This window comes from Solanum pennellii, chromosome 6, assembly GCF_001406875.1.
Source record: "Solanum pennellii chromosome 6, SPENNV200".
NCBI lineage: Eukaryota > Viridiplantae > Streptophyta > Magnoliopsida > Solanales > Solanaceae > Solanum > Solanum pennellii.
The window spans coordinates 58,763,349-58,772,310 of record NC_028642.1 but is presented as its reverse complement, the minus strand read 5'-3'; positions in this window follow the sequence as shown (position 1 = coordinate 58,772,310).

Sequence of the window (8,962 nt, the reverse complement as noted above, 5' to 3'; positions counted from 1 at the left end):
AAAAAAAAAAAAAACCACCATATGCCTTTTTATTTTTAGAAATTGTTGAGAATATAATCAAATAATAAAAGTGTGCCCTTTCTAACAGGTTAGGTTTTTAAATAAGATGGTCATACACTTCAACATGGTATCAGAGCAAGCAGAGGTCGTGAGATTGAATCCCATCGCCACTCAAATCAAAAGAAATTTTCACTTGTTTAATATTTGGCCCATAAAAAAAAGAATCAAATATTTTAGGACAATATATTTATTAATTTATCAAACACAAGTAAATAAATAACACAATTTCATAATCTTTTAAGACAATATTTTCTTTCATATGAAATGATTATAAAGAGGGATGGGGGTATGATATTTTCACATGCATAGAATTTAAAGAAAATATTATAGTTGGGATTTATATGTTTGTACGGACATGAATGGATCTTTAGAGATGATCAAAACAAGTCATATGGGATTGCGTAAAATCAATGCAAATTACTTTCACCAATAATCAAATTGTATAATTGATGTTCACCGCCCTCATAACGACTACTTCGTCCATTATATATCAACAATGTGACTTGTTTCATTTTATTAAAAAACTGACTTTTCAAAGTCCCTTGAGATATTTTTCTTTCTTTGCCAATTTCCCAATCTACCCTTAACCAATCAATCATATGGAGTATTAAAAAAGGTTTGGTTATAAAGAATCGAAAATGAAAACAAACTGTCTACTTGTAGCTAAGCTTATCGCCGATGAAGACTTGCAACTCCATCTTTTGAGATATATTATTGAAGATTGTAGATATCTGCCGGAGGTTAACCAAATCATTATTACACATATAGCTTATGAAGGATAAAAAAAGTTTCATAATGAATTCGAGCTATATAGCTTATGAAACGTTTTGGATGCTCGTTTGTTTTATTTAATTTTCACTATACTAAAAAGGAAAAAAAATAATAATATATATATATTCTTGTCATATTAAATCATATTGATTTATTCATCGATAAACATTCAAAAGAACTTATCTTATCCATTATTTTGTCGAAACTTCCAATTGACTTTGTTAATTACGTGCAGTTACATGTCACTGCACCCTGACTTTCGACAGTGTGAGTAACCAAACTATGTACAACTTTTTCTTAGAAGGTAATATTGGTTGTGGCTTGATCGATTTATTAATTTTAATTTTAATTTTATATTTATATTTTTTTAAATAACAAGAATTGAAATCTTAAATTTCTAAACTTCAAATCTTGATTCTATATCTATTAATATATTGCATAAAGTTTATACCATTTTTTGTTTAAAATGAAAAAAAAAAATATTGTTCTGCTTTGGTAGAAAATATAAATGAAATAATGAATTGAATCAATCAACAATTACTCTTAATAATTAAGTTAGTTAAATCAACACTAGGAAAAAGAAAGAAAATCTATATTTGATATTTAATAATTGGGAAAAGGGTCTGATATACCCCTCAACTTTGTCATTTGGAGCTGATATACCCCTCGTTATAAAAGTGACTCATATATGCCCTTACCGTTATACAAACGGCTCACATATACTCCTGCCGTTACAAAATGGCTCACATATACCCTTCATTTAACGGAAGTTAAAAAATTAGTTTTAAATTTATATTTATTACTTCTAATTCTTTTTAAAAAATTATTTAGGAGTATATATGATTCTTCTATCAAAGTTCAAGGTATATTTTAATTTTTTCATACATAAATTATTTTTTGACTTCTTTTATTATAATTATTTGAATTTCTTATTCTTATTTTATTTTTTTCTTTCATTCCTTAGTTTAAAGAATAAAAAATTAAACTATTTTTTTTGTGTATTGTAATTTAATTTCGTATTCGAATAAAAAATTTGGTCATCTACAATAAGTTTTACAAGAATATTAGTGAAACATAAATAAATTTGATGATCAAAATAATAATTATAAATTAGTCATTGAAACAAAAAAAATATGTTTGACGAGGATTAAATTTACTCATATGAGATTATATTTTTAAGAAAAAAATAATAAAAATTTAGATTAAAATTATTATTTTTTCATTTCCGTTAGAGGAAAAGGGTATATGTGAGCCATTTGTTTACAAGTAGGGGTATATATGAGCCATTTTCATAACAAGGGGTATATCAACTCTAAATGACAAAGTTGAGGGGTATATCAGACCCTTTTCCCTTAATAATTTATTGTTTAAAAGGGTATTTATCTTGGAAAACTATCTTATTAAATTAGGCATATGTACATCTGTATGGTATATAATGATTTTATTTATACTTTCAAATAATTATGTATTTATCACTAATTAAGAATTTTCTATCATATATTGAAGAAAATATATTTAGATAAATATTTTTTGATACCATATATTCTAAAATACAAATAGAGGCGAGAGAAATGGGGAGAGAGATAGTCATGTATCTTATATACATGCAAATCAGATTAGATACAAGAGATGCATACATTATATGTATCTGGTGTGATTCACATATATCTGAGATACCAATAGATAGGAGAGTGGTGAGCGAGATGGAATGGAGGCGAGTGAGATTTATCTATATATCTCATGTACACGTGAATTCACTTGAATACAGTATATCTAAAATAAATTACATATTATTTTAATCCTATATATCTAGAAATATATGTACCGAAACGTATCCGAAAACACAAAAATCTGATTTGTGATGAATTAACTTGGGCGTAACTCAAATACATGGAGATCACTTTTGCCCAAATTCATTAAACTTCGAATTGATGGGATGGATGATGTGTTTGGGTCAATTTTGTCACCTCTGACACAAACCAAACTAGGGATAACTTTTTTTGCTATATATATGTGCACATGCCTTGTGTACCTGCATTGTAGCATATGTTTGTTAATATTGTTTGTTGGGCAAATTAAGAAGTAGCAAGTATACAAGAGCTTAAATCTTATAGCAAAAGTTCAAAAAATAAAATAAGAAGCTAGTGAATTGAGTTTGTTAACTTACTCATCAAATATTTATGTATTTCAGATTTTTAGTATTTAAAATAATTTTTATTGATTCTTTTTATGATTTTTTTTTATATTTCAAATTTACTAGAATCCACATTAGCATTTAGGTATTGAGTTGTTTCACAAAAGTATTTTGAATGTTCTGTAGCTTGTAGTCAAATTTATATTTACAGAGTGATAATCTAAATACAAACCTGTATTTTGATTATTTAAAAGTGTGAATGAATACGAAATCAAAAATAAACTAGTTGGTATAAACATATAACTAGCAAAATAATGTCAAAATGTAAATATTTTAGATAATAATTTGTATTCAAATTTTATTTCTCAAAACAATCTAACTTTAAATCAAATTCTACCTCCATTATCCATTTACATTTCTTCCTATACTTTAGTACCATTAAATTTATTTTTCATCTTTCACTTTTCAATTTTTTTTTCTTTCATCAACTTTTCAGTTTTCACCATCCCACCATTTATTTTTCTTTTTTTGTTCTTTCATTAAAATTTCACTATTATTCTCTTCATTGTTGAAGAAGAACTAATTATTCAAGTTCGTAATAATTTGTTCAGATCTATCAATTAATCAAGAAATCTCTCAATTGATAAAGGTATTTTTGAATTCATCATTTATTTTGTGAGATTTTGTTTTCAAAATCACATATTATGTTAAATTTTCGGATTGTATGTATTGAGGATTTTCCATCATTTTTTTAAAAATTTTTATGTGAGTTTGTTAACTTACTCATCAACTATTCATGCATTTCAGATTTTTAGTATTTAAAATAATTTTTTGTCGATCTTTTTTTATGATTTGTTTTTATATTTCAAATTTAGTAGAATCCACATTAGCATTTAGGTATTGAGTTGTTTCACAAAAGTATTTTGAATGTTCTGTAGTTTGTAGTCAAATTTATGTTTACAAAGTGATAATCTAAATACAAACCTGTATTTTGATTATTTAAAATTGTGAATGAATACGTAATCAAAAATAAACTAGTTGGTATAAACATATAATGAATAAAATAAAATACAAAACTATTTGACTGATGCAATTAGGATGAATACACATATAATGAATACATAAATAAACTGTATTTTGGCTATTTATAGTTGAGAATGAATATGAAATCAAAATATAAATACAAAATTTTATGATATACATTGGGACGATTGAATATAAAATCAAATCTAAATACAAAATTTATGGTATACATTAGGACAAACACAAAATCAAATCTAAATACAAACTATTTGGTATACAAAGTGATATTAAAAATAAGCAAAATAAAATACATATATAAAATGGATGAATACCTATATCATGAATACATGAGTATTGTATTTTGAATACTGATTTTTTTAAAAAAAGAGATACATAAACTTCATAACCTTAACATGATAGCCAAATAACTTCATAAAATTTCAGACATTTTAAAAGATGAATTATAATTTCATAACATCAAAATATGTCTTAGTAGAATAAACTGCTTCAAAAAAAAATTAAGAAAATTGAATATTGAATTTTTAGAACAATGGTTATAGGCGTGTTTTTTTAAAACATGGTGAAAGAAGAAGAAAGAGATGGAAGTTGCTGTATTTTGATAAATTGTCAATTAATTCTTTGTTTTTGAATTTTTGTATCTGATAAGACTTTTAAGCAATTGTTTCTTTTTAATATTATTCTCTATCCTTAATTTCTCCTTTATGTTTTTAACAATTGCTTCTTTTTTACCATTTTACTAAATATTAAAAGTATTAACGAGTCTTATTAAATGTCAAAATATTGATATTTTAAAAATATTTCTTAATCCAAGAATAATATTTGAAATGTACTAGAGAATGTTATAGTTCACTCTTGTTATATACACGTAAAGAAATAAAAAGATCTCCAATGTATAGTTACAACAACAACGACATATATGAAAAAGATTAAAACATCAGTGAGAGTTTAAACTAGCCATTGGGAATAGTTAGAGTTATAAATTTAATCAATCATTTGACATAAATTTAATCAGATTTCAATAATTTAATCTTTATATATATATTTTACCAAGTAAAAGGCATATATACATACCTAATCAAATTCCAATATTTCAAGCAGTCACAGTTAAATTTCTTTTTTTATTTATTTAAAGTTTTTAACTTCAAAATCTGTGATAAAACGAAAAGCTAAATATTAAAGAGCTGTCATCCAATGTAGTGATTGGTGTTTTGGTGGACAAGAAGGGAATACGACGTTAATTAGTTCAATCAAAAAATAAAAATGGAAGATGGTAATGAGAAGATAAGGAGATTATATTGTCGTGGCATTGGCGTCTTCAATCTCTGTCCACTTCTTCAAACCTAATTATCCTATTATTTCATTTCCATCTAAATAATAAATATTTTAAATTAGAAAAATAAAAATTCCTATCTAAATAATATCCCACTTTATATGTACATGTGTTATGTGCTCCACACAAAAATTGTATAAATTAATCAAAAAGATATAAAGCGATTTTGTAACAACTTTACGTCTTCGATATATTTAAAGTAAAGATATCATACAAATTATATATTGATAATGTAAATAATAAATAATCCTTGTAATATATTGATAATGTAAACAGTAAATAAAATTACACTATCTAATCATTTAAATTTTAAGAATAGACTTCGTTCGCATCACAAATTAAATTATATGATAGTTATTGAAAATCTTTATGCTATAAACAAGCTAAGATTATTTTAAAACTAAATATATAATTGATCATGTCGCATATGGGATGGTAGGTTCTTTTCATCCTTTAGTTTGAAGTCGATTCAAGTCTAAGTTATGATTATATATTTATGAAGGATATTTTTTTAATAGGTTTTTATGTGAAGTGAATATGAATTAGTTAAAATTTCATAGGTCTAGTGACTCTTATTTCGTCGAAATATTATATTGTATATACAAGTAAAATGAAAAATGAAGTAGCTAAATAACATATTTTGGACATTTTTGACACAACAATATGATGTAGCCTAATAGTTTCAGACGCCTTGACACTAGTAGTAATTTTTTTTCACTTTTAACAACAGCAGATTCATTTTAGTATTTGAACACCCTCTGTAAAAATTCTGACGTCGCTATTGATGTCATTATTAAACATGGAGTTGAATCAAATATTATAATAAAAGATTTTAGTTAAATTGTGTCAGATTTATTTTCGATTTTAAGACAAACCCTTATAAAACTATTTCTTTTTACTTTAATTAAATCCTAACCTTTTATATTCAATAATATATTAGAAAACTGGTTAGATCCTAACCTTTTATATTCAATAATATATTAGAAAACTGGTTGAAAAATATCAATTTTTGGGTTCACCTAATAGTTATTTCTACTTAGTTTTTTTATTGTTTATCATTCCATACTATCTTATCCAATTATCCTTATAGGTTTGTAGCTAAATCAAGAATAAAAACTGTTTAAATCGAGACCCACAACAATATATAGCTACAATGAAACATAGCTCGATCTGAATGTGACGTTCTTTGTTAATTAAGGAGTAAAAAACCATTTGACATTATTTGTTACTTTCTTGCATTTCAACTTTTTTTCATATTTTTTTAGTTCGTTTAAAAAATATATTTTTTTTCCTGACAATTCTTTAATTCTAAACAATTTACCTGGCATGCCATAAACTTAGGATATTTTATACATTTTATCTTTTGTTTGAGATAAAAAAATTTAAACTGACACACAAATGTTTCGTTGTTAATGGAGTACTGAGCCACGGATTGTAAAATAATTAATATATAATAATTAAAAACATGGCATGTGAAAAAGAAGTTTAGTAAATTAGGTGCCAAATCTTTTCTTCTCTTTGCAGTTTTAAGGCCAAACTTATCACGTAGAGTGCCACCTTCTACCTACCTATGCTCGTTATGACTCTATTCAACTACCATTCACAATTTAGGAGAATATGATTGACAAGAACCTAATAATTGAAGATTAATAGATAATTTTCAAATTAAGTTATTATAAAGATTATATATGTAAGACTATTTGTACTTGTTTATTATATAAATATTATACGATTTTAGTCATTGAAGAACCCATATATTTATCTGTATTCACTTATGGTGAATTCCAGACAAATTTTATGAACACGATTGATTGAACTCATAATTAAGTTAGGCTCAGATTATGCATACATTTGTAAATGAATTTTAAAAATGCTCTCATTATACAACTCTAATCATATATTTGTCTCTAAATGTCAACTATAGCGCGGTTATCTAATCTAATTTATATTTGCATGCATTTTTACTATTTATGAATTACTTTAGGTGTAAAATGTATTTACATAAAATTCTTACATTATCAATATGACTTCAATAAGTTATACTGTGCACATAATAATTTATAAACGTAATTTTTAAGCAAATTAGTTGTGTAATTACAATATTGGGGAAGTTATAAATTATGTTTGACACTAGTTTATGAAATTAAAAATTTATTTATACCAATTGTATATATGCTTATTTTCAGCATCATATCTTATCATATTAAACTTACCTAATTATATGAAACCTTAAAGAAATGGAATATTCCAAAAAAGTCCTGACAAAGAGGAATGTGGATATGAGAATGATATTTACGTCCTTTTTATTTTTTTTATTATATTCGCGAATATATTTATGATTTTATTTATACTAACAAAGATCATAGCGAAGTGATAAATTCATTCTTAATCAATAGATCTCGAGTTCGAGCACCCTTAAGCAATAAATCGCCTTTGTTAGACTTAGCTTAAAAAAAATTTTGAGCTTCTCGAGTACAAAATGAATAATTAGAATATCTCACTTCACATACAAGTGGTATTGATATTCTTTTAATAAAAAAAGGAAAATAAATTAATTAAAGAAATAGATTGATTTAAAATTGTCGCCCACACACCCAAACACAACTGACCCACTCAGTCATATTGGACCGAAGTGGATTCAACTGGTAAACATGTTTATTTATTTATTTATTTTTTTATATATAAAGCACGTGATTTAAATATTAACATTAAATATCATTTCACCAGAGAAAAATATCTCACACGGTGAACCAAATAATCTGACGTAACAGACAACAAAAGTATAATTATAATTTACAAGTGTTAAATGTGCGATTTTGATAGGTTATTGACTAGATTAAAAATCACTTGAGCTAAAATAAATTAGACTAAAATGTGGGACATACCTTAATCAACTCAATTCTTATCAAGTTAATTAATTTGTTTTTTAAATGATATTTAGTATTCAATATTTTTTCTTTACTGCGGTTATGTATAACACATTAAATAGAAAATATTTTGATAAAAAATAATGAATTGTATTAAGGTAGAAATGATGATTAGGTCAATAACCAGTTTAAATTTAGACATATTATATTTTCATAGATTAATTTTATCACCTTTAAATATAATACTCCATAACAGTTCTTATTTTCTTCTTTAAAAAAGGAACAATTGTTATTATATTTTGATTTTAATTCACATTTATTTAGTTATAAATTATGTATTTTTAAAAGCATAAAATTCTTTCGATATTTTTTTTTAAACACTATATCTAATGAAAATTATGCTACATAATAAAAATATTATATATCACATAGTATAATTTATCAATAATTATTTTAATGAAAATGATCTTTCATTAACTGTCTCGATTTTGAGCTTTGGGTATGAAGAGAATCTAGATAGGAGCATCATTTTAAAAAATAAGAAAAATCTCATATTGATGGTTAATGAGATGAGTAAATTCCTTATAACGTTTAAGCAGTCATCCTTTATTTGAATTAACTTTTCGGGTATGAGTTAGGCCTAAAAACTAATTTCACACACCAGCCTCAAATGGCCATGCAATGCTCGTTTTGAATTTATTCAGGATTCCAATACTGACTCCGAACCTGAAATCATCTGAAAAATTAAAAAAAATA